Source organism: Protopterus annectens, chromosome 14.part0 (genome assembly GCF_019279795.1).
Source record: "Protopterus annectens isolate FY-2018-M chromosome 14.part0, PAN1.0, whole genome shotgun sequence".
NCBI classification, from domain to species: Eukaryota; Metazoa; Chordata; order Ceratodontiformes; family Protopteridae; genus Protopterus; species Protopterus annectens.
This window is the reverse complement of record NC_056748.1, coordinates 326,451,424-326,468,504: the sequence shown is the minus strand read 5'-3', so window position 1 is coordinate 326,468,504 and position 17,081 is coordinate 326,451,424. Positions and strand designations below refer to the sequence as shown.

Here is a 17,081-nt window from a genome sequence, read left to right as displayed (position 1 = left end):
GGCAAGGTGACTTTAAACCAAACGATACAAGGTTAATAGTAGCAAATTAAGATAGTGGACTATGTTCTCTGGTTCACAAATTTTGTCTCCTACCTTTTCTATTGAAAGATTTACCTTTTTAGTACAGAACTAGAAACAGTTGTTGTGCATTTTGTTGCAGGTTGTAATATGCTTACAGCTGAAGGTTTGTAAATGTAAAGACAATGTGGCAAGGCTGTTAAACTGGATACTGTGTGCAATTACAACATGCTGGTAGCTGACACGCACTGGAAACATGAACCAGAAAGGATTACTGCAATGAAACAATGACCATGTGGGATCATCCCTCACCAACAGCTAAGAAGGTTTAGAAACTAACCCTGATATAGCAGTTCAAGAGAAAAACAGAAGTGATCAAAATTGCTACGTTAACTGACTAAACTGACTATAGCATCTTATGAATTGAAAGAGAAAGTTATAAAATATCAACAAATGCAAAGAGAAATTATACCAATACATAAAAAGTGCACAGTTTGAGCTGTACTTGAAACAACTGGGCTATAAGAATTTTCATGCATATTTAAAGATGTAACCTGCATAAGCTAAAGAAAGAGGCAATTCTTAGTAAAATGAAAATGATAAGAAGCACACTTTTGGCAAACTTCAAAGACTGAAACAAAACTGATTTTGTGAACTTTAATTATGCTCTGACTTAGGGAATAGTATTAAAAAAACCTAAATAAAAAAAAAGTAAATATTTGAAGAAATTAAACAAAGGTAGGCAAAAGTCATCCTTAGAAAACCCTAGCTTCATGGTTTAGAGGGGTAAAGCCTCAACTGTGATCAACATTACTCTAGCTCAAATACTGACTTGGAAGCTAGAGTATCTGGAGGGGGTAGGATTGGTGTGAGCAGCAAACACCAGCTTGTCCGTCCTTGAGGAAGAGGATGGTCACAGTCTTTTGATCAATCACCAGCAAAAGGAAGCTTGTAAGCAAAGCAATAGTAAGGAACCAGAGGATGTACGTTTAACTTTACCAAGACAGTGACAGTCACCCTAATTACTGTCCACATAAAAGCATTCACACACTGGAAAGGGAGAAGTAAACCCTTGGAGACACTAAGTTAACAAAGACAAGGGTCAGTGCAAACCCTTGGGTAATAGACAACAATGCAACATAAAAAGGGAATGAAAAAGTTGAGATTTCTTATCACTAAAACGCACTTTAGGACACAGCTGGGAAAATGTACAAAACAAGCAACAATACAAGAAGATCAAGGCATTAAATATGGGTCAGACAGTGCCTTAAAAGGACAGAATGTCAAGACCCAATAATGAGTACAGTCATATGTGCACAAGGATAGGTTTCAGACATGGAATATTTACTAGTGGTTTGCCCCCCTCCCCACACACACACACACACAATTACATAATAGTATAAATGGTAAGATATAATGAGACTATAGTAATCCAACATAACTTTCCTGAAAAGCATCTAGCTAACATACAATCTGTGATCTCTAGAAAATATTCAGCAAAACATTACTAAAAGTCTGAAGTATACTATCCCATGCATTCTCTCAGTAGCCTATTATTCAAATGCTCACTCTCTTCAATAATATCTAGCAGCAGCATCCTAATCACCCTTGTGAAGGCCTAGTTATGAACACTCAGCAATTTCCTTTATTCATACCCTAGTAACCAGGGGACGTGCCAACAACTATGACAAAAGTTTGAACAGGGATATCTTGTTTTTATAGGATGCCTCAGTTGGGCTACCTCTGCTACTGCACCCAAAATCTCCAAGCGAACAATCTGGAACATAGCCTTTGCTTGCTGTGTCCCCATCTAATGAAACTTTCTAATCATAAGCCTATAGGAAACTCTGACCTGTTTATCCTTCAGTGAAGCTGTTTTGGAAAAAAAAAGCTTACCAGTAATTAGCCTTTGTTTCATCAAAATGGCTTAGGTTCATAGGTTCATACTAGGCTATCTGCCCTAGGGCATTTATAAGCCTAGCCAGAGTGTGTTTGGCTTTCGCCACCCATTTTAAATTAATTTTGCTATGCCCTTTTTCGAGGTTAGTATACTGTGCCTCTGTCTAACAGTGACACAGAAGTGATACCCGGGGTAAACCTATGATCTCCCATCCACTCATCAAGATTCCTCTTGAAGAGAGTCAATGAAGGACTCTGCCTAACCTGGACTAGGATTTTATTCCAGAGTGAAGGGAGCCTCTGGGTTACGAATCTGTCCCTCCAGCATGTCCTATTTATTTCAGTGCTGAGGTTCAAGTCTCTCAAGCACGTAGCTCGATGGGATTTGGATTTTCTGTGGTGCAGCATGTCCATTAATTCCGGGTTGGACATGGCTTTATACGTCAGGCACAGATCGCCTCTGAGCAGGCGGTATGCCACTGAGTAGAGCTGGAGTTTCTGTAACCGGGTAGCATATGGCATCTGTTTGAGCCCTTTGATCCTCTTGGTGAGGTACTTTTGGGGTCTTTCCAGTTGCTGCAGGTGTCTGGTAAGGTACATCCCAAAAGGGGCATTGTACTCAATTATGGGCCTGATGAGGGATGAGTAAAGAGGCACGATGACCTCCCCTGATCTAGATGTGAATCCCTTCATGATTAGGTGGGCTATATTAAATGTTTTTTTAACCACTTTGGACACGTGGTTGTCAAATAAGAGATTGCTATCAACTTGGGTCCCCAGGTCCCTAATTACCTCTTCTGTACTTAATGGATTACCACCTATGTGGTAATTTGTGGGCACTTTGTTTTTGCCAAAGGGGATGACTATACACTTTTTGGCGTTTAGCCTGAGGCCATGGCTCTGGCACCAGTTGTCTGTTTCTATGAGGCCCTTTTGGAGGATGCTTGTGTCGGCTGGAGAGTCGATTATGGCACCCAGTTTGCAGTCATCTGCGAACTTGGTCAGCCACAGTCCTTTCGTGTTGGCCTGTACCTCCGAGAAATATATACCGAACTGAGCCTTGTGGGACGCCACTTGTAACTGGTTTGGAGTCTGACATGGCTCCAGCAATTCTAACCATGTGGGTTCTGTCCTTGAGCCAGTTTGCAACCCATCTAGTGACATAGGGGTTTATATTTAAGCTGGTGAGCTTATCTATAATGCCTGAGTGGGGTATTGTATCGAAGACTTTTGCGAGGTCCAGGTAGGCTGTGTGGACCACCTTCCCCTCGTCAATGGCCTTGGTGACTGTTTCAAAGAAATCGACCACATTTAAGAGGCAGGATCTGCCCTTAACAAAGCCAAACTGGGTAGGATCCAGTGTCTGTAGGTCCCCAATATCTTTATTTATGAGGTCCATAATGATCCTTTCCATAGCTTTGCAGACCAAGCTAGTCAGGCTTATGGGACGATAGTTTCCAGGATCCGTTGAGGCACCACCTTTGTGGAGAGGGACGACTGTTGCTGTACGCCACTCTTTGGGTACATATCCTGTACTGAAGATTGGCTGAGATTGAACAGTAGTTTTATGTTTGGGTTTAGCTCTTCTTGGAGTTCATGTAGGACGCAGCCCGGGACACCGTCTGGTCCCATTGATGCTGTGTTTTTTGCTTTGGAGAGGGCGGCTCTTACCTGAGCATCTGAGATGTCAGGGGGGCAGCACTCTGCTGGGATAGATATTTGCCCTTTTGGTGGGGAGAAGTTTGCGCTGAACCTGTCAGCTAGGATGTTGGCAATGTCTGTGGGTTCGTGTATTTTTTGTCATTTTGGACTAATTCTGAGCATATCTGGGAATTCCCACCCAGATTCCTAACATAACTAAAGAAAGCCTTGTGATTATCCTTAGTGTCCTGTGCAATTTTTCTCTCAAAGCTGGCCTTAGACGATTTTATGAGTGCCCGTAGTTTTGCTAATACTGATCAGAGATGCCTTCCCTTTTGGGATTTTGCTCTATCATGTAGTAGCTTCCTCCTTCTATTGTATAGTTTGTTTATGGCTGGGGTCCACCAGACAGGACGCCTGCCTTTGGAGGATTGGGTCTTGGTTTTATTTGGGATTGCATGATCCATGCATTCCTGAAGGTGTTCATAGAATGCGTTTATAAAGGATTCTGCGGTCTGGGCGTATTTTCCACAGGCCCGGGGCTTTGAAGGATTCCACCTCAGTTTTGAGGAGTGTGAAATTTGCTTTAGAGAAGTTTTTCACTGTGGTTTTCTGGGCAGGGGGTGGGGTCGGGATGTGAATATCCAGTGAGATTAGTTTATGGTCTGATCTTACCAGTGAGGGATACACTTCTGGTCTGGAGCATAGAGTCCCCATGTTGGTGATGATCAGGTCCAGTATGTTTTCCCCTCTTCTGGGAGTGGTAACAAGTTGTTCCATAGCATTTGAGTTTATAAATTCTAGGAACCTTTGGGCTAAGGTGTTGGAGCTAGAGTAATGCTCCCAGTCTATGTCTGGGTAGTTGAAGTCGCCCAATATAATGATGTTTGGAAAGACCTTCATATTTTCCAGTGTTCTCAGGAAGGCCGAGTGGGGTTCCTGGGTTTGGGAGGGTGGTCTGTAGCAGGCTATAAACTGGAAGGCAGTTTTGCCCACTGTTAGTTGCACATGGATAGTCTCTGATGCTTCGTGCTGTGCCACCAACCTGGAGGTGTGGGTATCTTTGACGAATATTGATACTCCCCCTCCTTTTGTGGCTCAGTCCAAGTTTTGGGGCCGAAAAGCATGGTATGAGGTAAAACCTGGTAGTGCTGGGGTGCTCTCGGGAGCCTTGAACCAGGTTTCTGTTACTGCACAGATATCAATGTTCTCCATGCTAAGGACAGTTTCGAAAAGTGCATCTTGAGGTTTAGACTTCTGGCGTTGAGTAGCATTACTCTTAGTTTCTTATCCCTTGTGATACCTATGGAGGTGGGTTTGTCTTTTGAGCCTTGCCTAAAAAAGGCACTATGGGGGTAGCAAGAGCCTTTGCCAATATCCGAAAGCCCAGGGGTGACAGGTGCAAGCAGTCCCTAGCGAAGCATCGTGGCTTGTCGAGCATGTCATCCCAGGCTGACAGGCATTGATCCCCTTTGAATGACACCAATACTTAAGCCAATTGTTGAAATTGATCATCTTGTCTTCATATTGTGGCATCATTCTTGGTGAGGGTAAGATGCTACTCAAGGTCAGGGTCATACCGACCTGGGCTACATGCTCAGAGAGCTCCTCTATGTCTCTTTTCATGTAGTCCAGGGAGGTATGTCTCAGGTCATTCACACCAGCATGGACAATGACTGAGTCATATTTGTACTTGCCTTGGAGTGACCTGAGTGCTTATGTTATGTGGCGGATCCTAGCACCCGACAGGCAGCTCACCGTGACCTTCTCCTTGTTCAGCCTGGTGAGCGGGACGTCAGTGTGCCTAACAATAGAGTCACCTATTACAAGTGTATCAGGTGTGTTGTTTAGCCTTAAGGGCTGTGACTGTTCAGCACACTGGCGTTGTGAGCTATGTGTTGCACATGTTTTGTTTTGGGGTAGCGGTTGCTTGGATGTCTGCTTTGGAGGTCTTTGCTGCTTAGGCAGATTTTTATTTAGAGCCTCCGAGTATGTTTTTGTGTGTTTATGTGTTTGGTTTGCTGTCGTGGTAGGTCTATGTGAGATGGGAATTGTAGTGAGTGTGGTTTCCTTCTCCTCCTGACTGGTTACGCCAGTACTGAGTTGAGAGAGTTTAGCTTCCAGTTTGGCTATATGGTTGCATCTCTCACATGTGTTGGAATTTGTTGGGAGGAGGAGAGGGTTGTCTGTGTACATGAGGCAGTTGTAACATTGCCTCAAGATTCCCAGATTCACCAGCTGGACCGGAGAGGAGATTTGACAACTGACCTTTGGACATGCTAGAATAGTATTGGGAATTCCTTTATAATTGAAAAAAAGGGCCAATGGGGAACAAGGTACTCAAGGGGAGTTTGTGAAGGTGTAGTGCTTTTAATTTTTTAGTGCTGACTTATATAATTGCTTTAGTGAGCAAGTGCCAGGTAACTTAAATGCAATGTGTTACAGGTAACTTAAATGCAAAAACGACAAACAGTAACTTTCTTTCACATGAAACAAGGAAATAAGTACAGTAAGCAATGCAGATATTACTAGGGATCCACAGAAGCGTTGAAAAGCCGCGCTTTAGGTGGAATTAGCGTTTCAGGGAAATAAGCATACAAACAAAGCTAGATTCAGCATGCCTGGATCTAGTCTATGCTACAGCAAACAAGGTGTACCAATTTCAGTAAGAAACAGTTCAAATATGCAGGCACTATAAGCCTTTAACCAGAAATTCCCAGCTCAGAAGGGCAGAGTCCAGCCTCTCCTCCCACAAGAGTGCAAACCACGAACCTTCTTAATGTAAAATAACTGTCCTGAAGCCCAAGTGCTTAAACCAGAACTAATACACTTTTAGAATAACAGACACTGAGCCCTCAATCAGCAGTTCCCAACTTAGAAGGATGTAAGCTACCTGTTCTGCCACCACAGTGCAGGCCACAAACCTTCCTAATGTAAAACAACTGGCCTGAAGCCAAAGTGCTTAATCCAAAAGACTTAGAATGATAGCTACACTTTAATCAAGTTACTACCAAGCAGTAATAAATACAACTGAATACTTTAAAGAATGCCCGGTTTAGTGCTCAAGTTATACAAACAAAGCTAGATTCAGCAGGCCTGGATCTAGTCTATGCTACAGCAAACAAGGTGTACCAATTTCAGTAGGAAGCAGTTCAAATATGCAGGCACTATAAGCCTTTAACCAGAAATTCCCAGCTCAGAAGGGCAGAGTCCAGCCTCTCCTCCCACAAGAGTGCAGACCACGAACCCTCTTAAAGTAAAATAACTGGCCTGAAGCCCAAGTGCTTAAACCAGAATTAATACACTTTTAGAATAAAAGACACTGAGCCCTCAATCAGCAGTTCCCAACTTAGAAGGATGTAAGCTACCTGTTCTGCCACTACAGTGCAGACCACAAACCTTCTTAATGTAAAACAACTGGTCTGAAGCCCAACTGCTTAAACTAAAAGGTGGCTTACTCTTCTTACTCTTGCTTACATGTTGTAACAAGTCTTAAATGGAATATTTTGTGTTAAAACGTAATGATGGTATTCACATTTAGAACAGCAACCTCTGCTTTGACCACCACGTTGCCACTGTGGTCAGAAAGTCCTTCTATGTGGCACATCTCATTAATAAGGGTTTTGCATCCAGGAAGAAAGAGGTCATTGTCTCCCTCTACTATTCCCTCATTAGGCCAATCATCGAGTACAACATCCCATTTGGCATGTACCTCACTAGACACCTGCAACAACTGGAGAGGCCACAAAAGTACCTCACAAAGAGGATCTTAAGCCTTAAACACTTGTCCTATATGGACAGACTCAAAAAACTCCAACTATTCTCGGTCTCATATCGCCTTAGAGGCGATCTCTGCTTGACTTACAAAGCCATGTCTGACCCAGCTCTGTTAGAAATGCTACATCTAAAGAAATCACCATCCCTCCGTACCACACGCTCCAGAGACCTCAACCTCATTACCACAATCAACAGAACTAATTCTTCCCCTAAATATCATTAATATGGGGTGGTCAAATGACATTTCATGGTAGGAGGCTCTAACCATCAATGGAGAAATGAGAATGCTATGGCCCTGACAGGAATATTTATGCATACGAACCAAGTACCTCCCTTGATATTGTGGCTGTACATATATCTACACTTTAACAGCTTCACTTGCTGTATCCCTTTGTACTGCCCACTTACACATTCTCCTTTGTAGTCATTTCTATCCATGAATAACTTGCTCTGTAATGAAATGCACTGCAATAACTGGTTGTTCTTATGATTAATGATCACATACTGTATGCTACTTCTCTTGCTCATTATCCCTGCCATCTATGTGACAAATTAAACAGTATTACTCTACATCACATCACATTATTCAGTCATTAACTTTAAGGATAAAGTGACAGAATTATATGTAGCAAGCTCATCTAAAGAACAGGTAGTAATAATTATTTAATACACTCAAGGCATAATAGGGCAGGCTTAAGTTGTTCATTAATTTACAGAGTGCAGTGCACTTTACATAATTATTGTACATAAAACAAAGTTAAAAGGACACCGAGTATGTAAAGGTATAGATCTGAAATATAGAAAGTATAGGTTTTAGTAAAATATTATAACACAAATATTTACAAGATATTTAAGACACAAATTTAAAAGACAGACATCTATTACCACACACAGAAATCAAAAAGGCATTAACAAATCTAGATGAAAATGTACATGCACAAGTTAATACAGTATATGGTAATTTGGCTTCTAGACCAATCACAAAGGTATCCCTCGAGTGCCAATTTCAGTTAGTCTTCAGAAAATAGTCATCATGCTTCACAGGCTATATAAAAAAAAGGAAATTAACTAAACAGTACAATGTGTAAAAATTTAAATCTATGGACTGTCATGGTACAATAAGGTACCAGTTCATAAGTTAAAAAACATAGACAGTCAGTGTAACTTTACCATTACAGCACAAAGCATAAAAAATAGGCAAGGTTAACAGTTCATACTCTGTCTAACTTGACTGGAGACTCACAGTGACGGCATTTTCTGGAACAGCAGGGTTAAAAGAATTACCTGGCCTAATCAGTTTTAAAAAACACAAAATTAAAAGGCACTGCTTTTCAGAATAATATGCAGGTTTTAGAAACATATTTAAAGACTCTAAAGACTATGGATCTAAGTAATGGGGTAATCACTGGAGCAGGTATATTTCCTGCATATGGAGCTGTTAAAGCTATTAGGAGCTAATAGTACCTTTAAGTCCATAAAGGACATCACTAGCTATCAGGACACATCTGCATATTATGACGTTGGTGGCATAAAGCCTGTACATTCAAACCAGATTGCAGTAGTTAGTAATACAGATGTGAGGTAACTCCAAAAAAAAGGTCCCTGTAAACTTTCGTCAGGGACCTTGGGGAGCTGTTATACTGAAGGATTTTAACTGTATTCTAAGTGAGTTCACTATAGTACATTAAGGTACAATAATAGGCCTGAAAACAGAGTCAGACTTGTGTTTTCATACATGCATTCAGTTTCAGGAAAAGACAGTTCAGTAAAAAGAAAAAGATAATCATGCTGGCTAAGCATGAGATGTGCAGAAATAGCAGTTTTCAGGGAGAGCTGCAGAATATTCCTTTCTCAAGGGAAAGATATGTGTACTTGAAATGGAATGCTACATAAAGAATAGACTATGAGGCACATGCAAGACAAGGCATGAAAACCAAGACTAAAGAGGCATGTAAACATCACAGGATTTTTGGTATTATTAGGATATACTTCAGACACAGTCAGTTGAGTTAGTCAAGTTAGCTTTTGGACTGATATGCAAAAGGGCTTTACAGTACAGACACTTGAGCTTGAGCATAGAAGTCAGGTAAAATATCCATACTATTCAGGAGGAAAAAACTATCAGTTATTATTATTCAGGAGAATAAGAATATAAGTGCTGAAACTTTGGATATATTTATCAGCACTGTTACCATTATCCAGAATTCCTAAAGACTGTTACATCGTTTATCATTGTTACTGGAGACAGTATTCAGAAATTGTTAACATCTTCTAAAGCGTTTTTAACCGAACTACAGCGTGTGCCGAATTTATTCTGAAAAGTACAAAAACACTTGGCCCATAAAGGAGATATTGGCACCTGTTGAGCATGAGATTGGGTAATTAACAAACGAGACATTCATCCCAGTCTCATTTCAGTTGTTTCCAGTTAATTCCAGCATACTACAGTCTTAGCAATTCTTTCATAGACATATGCCCTGTTTTTTTCTTATTCTTTTGCCTATGTTATAGAGTCAAAAAAGAAAAGATGGATAAAGCCCATGGATTACTACACAGATGATCAAACAAAGTACTTTCTCACATTTTCATAGGAACAATGCAAAATAAGTTCAGAGTTGGGCAGCATGAATAAGAGTAACAAAGGCAATTTCAGTATGCCTGCTTTAAAGGACTAATGTTCTAATAAAAGAAATTCATTAATGGTAACAATATGAGAAACTACGTTATAATAAAGATTACATCCAGTACTAATGTTCTTTGTGCTTAATTTTTTTCTTAGGTTCCTTGAAATCTGGACGAAAGCTAGTGATTAAAAGGAGACTCAAAGGAAATACCATCAAGGAAAAAAATCCTAGATTCACAACTGTTATTTGTAGTTTAGAAAACTGTCTTTCAGACATCTTTAGCTTAATCAAGTGGTTAAAGTTCTGGTGGGGAAGACTAGCAAGGCTCAGATATTACAAGCAGACCAAAATTCATCTAATCACAACAGTGGCAAACATACTAAAACCTCTTCAAATGAAACAGAGGCAAAAATTACATTTTCTTGAAAATTTTAAAAAGCATTTGGCATAAACATGATCCAAGAATATAATCAACTGAAGCAACAACAAAAAATAGAATTCAATGTGCAAAGATGAGTAGCAGGAAATCAATTATGAGAAACTTGGGAACCAGCCACATTTACACGGTGAAATGACAACACAACATAGATGATGCAATCACTGCAGTCTCTTACATAAAAAGTTTTACCTAGAAAACCATCGCCTACCAGCTACATTTGTTTAGCATTACTTTGAAAAAAAAAAGACCATAATTTAAAAAATGCAGCTATGCAAAATTAATGTAAACCTTCATCATCAGTGAAAACTACACATTAGTGATGTACGTTGAATTGCAACTGAAGGTGAGGCTAGTACAAGGTGCTGAGAAATCTATTAAAGAATGCAGCTGTAACCATACTCACCCTCCTGTTAGGAACCAGCTCAGAATCCCAGCACGTTCTTAGATGCACTCAGTATGATAACAGTCACAAAAGGACTGGATGTTTCTTTTCTTAAAAGGAATTCAATAAATCCAGGAACACTCTTCTTTCCAAGAACTTTGAAAACACCAATAAACAAGACATTTCGGAGTCACTTTTAATATCAGCATTCTTCCAAGCACTAATTCCCAAAATACCTCACTGAATCTTTAGCATGCTGCTACTACTAACAGTATTATCTTTCCACTTTGTAAGTAATCCCTTCTCCATAAATACGTTCACTCTTCAAAAAATTTAAAAAAAAAAAATTGTTCTTATATGATGCATCACTTACTACGTAATCTCTGTAATTGTTAACTGGTTCTTATGTACTCCTCGTCTTTTATATGTATTATTTTCAAGTTGTGTCAGCCCAATAATGGAATACTTATTCAAGTAATCTATGTGTACTGGATAACAGTTATGCCTTTCACTTCAATAGTGCCAGACCAGCAAACCTCTGTTTTTATGCAGTGTAGACATAACAGAGCAAATCAACACCCATTAAACCAAATGTATTCATTATTCATACAACAGAAATAAAATGAGTGCCTGGCAGCCAACAAGGCATGTGCATCACTATGTCATACATATCATAACCTGCAGTCACCACGATCTGTCTTTATGATACAACTAATTTTGCCCTACAGATACCACATCAAAATGCAACATTTTTTTTTACAAGTCTTTTTAGTCTTTAGTCAAAATTTTAAAATTGCATTCTTTCTAGATGGATTAAGTATTAAGCTTATGGATCCAAAATACCTTTGGAAAATATGAACTTGTAAGGGAAAGAGCATTCTGCTCCAGATCATAAATACTGCATTATTAATTCATACTGATCCAATAACTTCATATTCTAACAAAATCATTACTAAGGTTGCCAACAATTATCACAATTAAAAATACCTTCAGCAGCTTCCAGCAAGCAATCTTGCCAAAAACATGAACCACCCTATTTAACCTTTTAATACACACATTTTGTATCATCTTAGAGACAACAAGCATCACTAGAAGAGTTATCCTGAAATACATCTACAATAAAATTGGATGCAAACATTCAAACCCAACACATGGTATATCTTCTTAAAAATAACCCTGTAAAGGAATCAGTTCCTTCCCTTCAATGTCTTTGAAACATTTTTCAAAGCAAGTTGCTGCAAATAAGGGAGAGAGTACATGTACATAATGACTGGAGCTACATGACTAATGTAATTGTGATGAATGGTCGTGACTATTTTTCACCCGCTTTAGTTCAGTCTATCTTACAAATGAACTAGTTACAGAACTGGTAGAACTACTCTTTAGCTATAACACATGCACAGTGCTTAGTGGATGGATTTCTTCCCCCCGTTGCTTTAAAATCAAAGCTTCATCTTTAAACTATGAGCTAAACTAGTTAATTTGCTGCATATTTGAAGATGATGATGTTCGAGTGCATCGTCCACACAATGGTGGCTGAAGGTTTAGTTAGCCATGAAGAAAAGGATTATAACATAAAATGGAAAATGAAGTTGATTAATGCATCATTTACGCCTTTCAATGAGTTAATGGAAGTCATTACTCTTGGCAGTTGCAAAGCTGTATAGCTGCAAAGCATAATACACACGGTTACATAACAACATTAGGAATGAGTGCAGCTGAAGCAGATAGCTGGTGGGCTTTGAGATTAACATTTTGGAAAGTGTAGGCACATGCATACGGAAGACCAGATATTATATTTTGAAGATAGTCAAGAAAAAGAAACCTATAACTCAGTGGTATTCTGCAGGGAGGAGAAGGTCTAGATGTTCTGGAATTTATTAAAACCAAACTGGCAACATGGATTGGCTTTTCAAAACAGAGACCAGGAACACTGAACACACAGAAGCAGTCCCTGTATTTGGTAGAGAGAAAATACAGAAAGATAACTATTTTGGACCAGTGTGTGTCCTGGTATGAAAAGTAACAGGCATGTTGACGGCTATAGCAGTCTGGTAACACATCTATGGTTGAAGGACATTTGGTATTTATCAAGCATGCTTTTTCAGTAATTATCTTGCAGTGGAGGCAGCATTTTTCAGATGTGATAAAGGAATATATGACATAACAGCTAAGGTACAAACTGAGTTTCTTGACTGTACTGAACTTGTTATTTTGTCATAGCTGTGTACAGGTATTTATGAATGTGAAGTCAGCACTAGCATACCTACATGAATCAATTTGATTAATTGATATGGATGCTGCAGAAACTGAGGCTAATACTGGTAAAAATCAATGACTGCTACCTTAAGCAGTGCTGGAAGGTGAATGTGAAGTCACTAATAATGAAAATTCAATTCTGTGAGTATGTACACCTAAAGGGATGTTTGCCCTTTGTAGTCTTTTTATGGTAAGATGATCTTGAGGGAAATGTTCTACTGTCAGTGGACTTAGCAACTGGCTTTCCTGGTTACTGAGAAATCATATGTTTCCATGAATATACCACAAAAACATAGTAAGTGGTTGAGACAGCAAAGAATATAAAGATGATCATTAAACCTACTGGCAAAATGACAAATTTTAATGTTTGTATGTACAGTGTCAACCAGTGTTTATATATGAAAATATGTATGCTATTCACAACTGGATGATCAAAGCAACCACAGGTTACGGGATCAGATTATAGCCAGAATCACAGCATAGAGGGATAAAGCTCTAACTACATTGCAGGAGACATGAATCGCAGCTCAGGTACATGGGGAGCTGACAGGGCAGGATAACAGTGAGTGGCTGTTACTGGCTTGCTTATCCTGGGGGGAGGGGCTGACATCTAGTGGGAACACTGCATGATGTATCTCATGAAAATAAAGACTAACACTGCTGTGTGCAGTCGCACAGCAATAAAAGAGAATTTGTGTAGTACAATTCTTCTCCTTTAGAGGGCAGTATATAGCAGTGCTCAAAGATGCTACTTCAAGGGCGGGGTGCTCCAATGGGGAGAGAGGATATACCATCTTGTAGGATCGACAAGCTGGTCCATCTCCTACTTGCTCATGTCTCATTGCAGAATGGATGAGTTTATAGATATTCACAAGCAGGAATGACTGGAATAAAGAATTCTCCTCAGCCTGGGAAGGGCCAGCTCCCTCTACCAGGGAACAAATGGATTCAAGCAGAGGAGTCACTACACTAAGTTTGTGAGGAGAAGGGTTAAAAAAAATAATCTGAATTTAAATTATTAATAAGAAATCCCCTTGGGTCTCAGAGTTACTTTAAGAACAAACAGAAGGAAATGCCACCCATCCTCCATTTGGGTTAGATGGAAAGAATAGTATAGTCCAGCTTTCAGCTATATAAGCAAGACATACATTTGTTTCTGTGAAAATATTATTAAAAATTAATGCAGTTCAAGAGTCTGTTGAGACTAATAAGAAACGAGTTTATATTATGCCTACTTTTTGTCTCTTGAGAAAGGATTTTTTTATATCTGCATGGCTGGAAACATGTTTGAATATTGTGCAGGTTTGCGCACTTGGTCCATTATGATGCTACATTTAAACATGAACACACGTGCTTACTACAAGCATCACAGGAAAAGTTAAAAAAAAATTACTAATAACCACCAACCAAAAATGGCTCATATATGGAGTAAATAAAACTACCTTTAATGTTTAGAAAGAACATGAATGATTTTACTGCATTAAGAATAATGCAAGTACACTGGGGGAGATAACTGTCATATATGGGTCAGAGAGGTTCATACATGTAGTGATGAGATCAGCAGCTTGGCTAGGAGAGTGCTGATGAATATTTAAACATATAAGTTATAATAAATATTTGAACTTGCATGTAGTTATTTTTATATAAACTTGTAGCATCTGCATATAAAATATGTAAGCTCTTCATGACTGATTGATTGCACTGACATGAGGTTATTAAATAAAAAGAATTAATTTTAAATGTTAATAAGTTCTAATTGCTATACAAGGAATTTTGGCCTTTATAACATGGTACATCTATATGTAAAACTATATGCTTTCAATGAGTTAGCTGGGACTGATGGAAAATACATTAGCTTGGTGTCCATCTTTTGGGTCTATGTGCAAGAAAGAATTTATCTACTATAGCATGTTTTGATATGTATGGGTCCCAGTGAGTCAGCTGGAATTGGTTAAGAAGGAAATTTATACTTCTCCCTGCTATTGATATGTGAGCAAGGAGCAATTCAGTTTTTCTACGACACCATGACTGGAAAGATTAGGTTTGATTACTACCCCTGATCACCTTCTGAGGCTTTATGATATCATATTAACATATATGCATTTATTATGATCATGACAGAAAAGTTAATATCCAATGTCCAGAGACGACTCATATTGATAAAAAACTGACATTTATGGCCAGAGACAATGTGAATGATTTTATGCTTGCATTTAAGAACATGACAAGTTACTATGCCAAAACAGAATGTAATGGGGATTTCTTACATGTGAATATAACAATGAATGCATTATATTTTAGCACTAACTCATTTTAACTATTCTCCAGCTATACTCTAAGTAGTTATAACTTCTGCTTTTGACCTGTTAATTGTGATGGATAAATCTAAATAGGAATAGTTTAACAAACTGCTGACCTTGTGTGGAGCCAATATTTCTGACTCAAGACTGTCCTTGAAACTGGTTGGTCTACTTTATCCCTTTAAAACAAAACTAGGCCTGAGTAGAAAATGGATTGCTGATTTGTGTCCATGGGGTGAGGATACCCTCCAATAATTTAAAAATGAATGGTGATGGCTGCATGTATTTTTAATAGAAAATGACTGACTAACTAGACATATGACAACTTTATTGATGCCAGACATGTTAAGCACCTGCAAGTTTGTGTTTTATATATATATATATATATATATATATATATATATATATATATATATATATATATAAATATAAATATTTTATATATATATATATATATATATTTTTATATATATATATATATATATATATATATATATATATATATATATATATATATATATATATGTTTACCTTGAAAAAGTTGAAAGGCATCCGTTCAACTGCTCACAAGGTCGAAAATTTAAAATTTCTTGTACTCCAAATCTCGACCCTGGTAATGTTGATATATTGCACTTCAACATTATCGACATTCCCACGGTGACATGAACATCCAGTGATGTTCAACTAATGTTTTGCAGGGGGCAAGCCCCTCTGCACCCCCACATCCCCTACATATTATATATATATGCAAACTACAAAATTCTGTTATACTGAGGAAAAGTGCACATTTCCCGATCCCCACTGTAGTGCGATCTCCAATCAAAACAACGATCTCAGATGTGTGAATGCCTATTGGCATTCGTTAAAGTGGATTCAACCAATGCTCCCATTCATTGTTCAGGTAACCTGTGACAATCAAGATTCGAACGGATGCCTTATAACTTTTTCAACGTACACTATATATATATATATATATATATATATATATATATATATATACATATTAGACATACATATATATATGTATATATATATATATATATATATATATATATATATACATATATATATACATATATGTGTATGTATATATATATATATATATATATATACATATATATATACATATATGTGTATGTATATATATATATATAAATATATATATATATATATATATATATATATATATATATATATATATATATATATATATATATATATATATATATATATATATATATATATGTATGTATGTTAACTTGACAAGTGAAATTGTTAGTTTTCCTGATGGGATGTCATGTGAACTGGTTTTGTTGGAGGCTTCATCTTGTCACACAGGTGAGGTTTGCTTTTATGAAGAAAAACAAACAAGAATTGGTTGGCTTAGCCATAGTGATTGGGTGATGATGACAGATGATGAGATATGCATTCTGATAAAGATGATGAAGACTGATGCAGGGCGCCATTCTCTGTGTATGTCCACCAGGTGCATCTATGTTGAAAATCTGAAATCACCCTTAGGGGAGGATGTTTGAGTAGTATGTGATTATTTGAAATGGCTTATGTTAGGCTACTGGTGAGTTAGTCTGGAGGTTTTCATTTTGATGATTTTTTTTTTTTTGGTACTTGCGTATTATCGCAACCATGTTCCGAACATGTCACGGTTGTACATGCAGTGCTGACAAACCGCAATGAACAGGTCGCAGATAAGGTAAGTACTAAAAAACAGTGAAACAGAAGTG

General features: G+C 38.1%; 1 protein-coding gene across 5 annotated transcripts in view; it reads right to left on the bottom strand.

Moving 5' to 3' along the window:
- ATE1 (arginyltransferase 1) overlaps positions 1-17,081 on the bottom strand; it is a 2,674,296-nt gene that overhangs the window by 1,923,095 nt on the left and 734,120 nt on the right. The window lies entirely within an intron of this gene.